Raw genomic sequence first — 1,248 nt, forward strand, 5'->3', positions numbered from 1 at the left:
TGGGGCAGGTTGCCCCGAGAAGCTGTGGCTGCCCCATCCCTGGAGGTGTTCAAGGCCAGGTTGGACGGGGCTTGGAGCCACCTGGGCTGGGGGGAGGTGGCCCTGCCCAGGGCAGGGGGTGGGACTGGGTGATCTTCAAGGTCCCTTCCAACCCAACCCATTCTGTGATTCTACGAGTTAGTGTTATCCCCAGAGCTGGCTTGGGGGAGGTGGCCTGTCCCCCCAGGGCTACGTCCATTGACGGATGAGATCCTTTATTGGTGACCCAGTCCCTTCCCTTCACGGCCGCCCCGGCCCCATGGGGCACCTCCCGCGCCGGGGGCTGTCCGGTGGGGAGCCAAGCAGCAAGACACAGTCCATCCCCCAGCTGGACCCTCTTTTTTTGGTGGCTTGTGGGGTGTTTCACAGCCATTTTTTGGCTCCTTCATCCAGGTCTTGTGTTGGTGGCCGGGAGGGGACGGAGCGTGACGCCTGGTCCTTCCCTGCCTGAGTTTTGGGATGGGAACTGGAAGATCTGGGATGAGAAAGGAGCACGTTCCCCGCGAGGACATCCATCAAGGGGCTCGGTGTCTCCCTCACCTTCGCTGCTGTCCAGAGGGCAGGGGGTGCCCTGGGCTGCGGGGAGGGGGGACACACACGGGGCGGTTGGGGTGCTCGGGGCCCGCGGGAGGATGAGGATTCAGCAAAGGTGCTGTTGTGATGCCGAAGCTGCGAGCGGGTCCGGGGAGAGACAGAGGGCTCAGCACCGAGCCAGCCTGGCTGCGGGGACACCGGCAGCCCCACGCCTCGAGGGACAGCGGGGACACCGACAGCGGCAAATCTACAGTGGTGAGACGTCGGTCCTGGGTGAATTCCCCGGCAGGGGAGAGCAGGACATGGGGGAAAAGCGGAGTCTCCTTCTGCTCCGTGCATGGAAAGCAGCAAAAAGCATCCTCGGGGGGAGCAGTCATCAGCTGTGCTGCAGCTTTTGGCGATGAGCGGGTTCTTGGATCAGTCCTCGGAGAGCTGTAATCCTGAGAGCCCAAAAAGCGCCTCGCTGGGACCAACACGGAGAAACCTGGAGCCGCAGGAAAAGCCGGCTGAGACGGGGAATGGTCAGTGATGCTCTCCCTCGCAGGAGGAGATTTATCCAGCCCTTTGGCAGCACTGAGGACCGCGGTGGGCGAAACCTCCATCCGAAATGTGGTCTCGGGAACGTGGGGCGTGAGTGGCCGCTCCGGGGCTGAGGCTGGCGGTGGGTGGGTGGTG

The sequence above is a fragment of the Charadrius vociferus genome, unplaced genomic scaffold, assembly GCF_000708025.1.
Source record: "Charadrius vociferus isolate BGI_N301 unplaced genomic scaffold, ASM70802v2 scaffold1754, whole genome shotgun sequence".
NCBI classification, from domain to species: Eukaryota; Metazoa; Chordata; class Aves; order Charadriiformes; family Charadriidae; genus Charadrius; species Charadrius vociferus.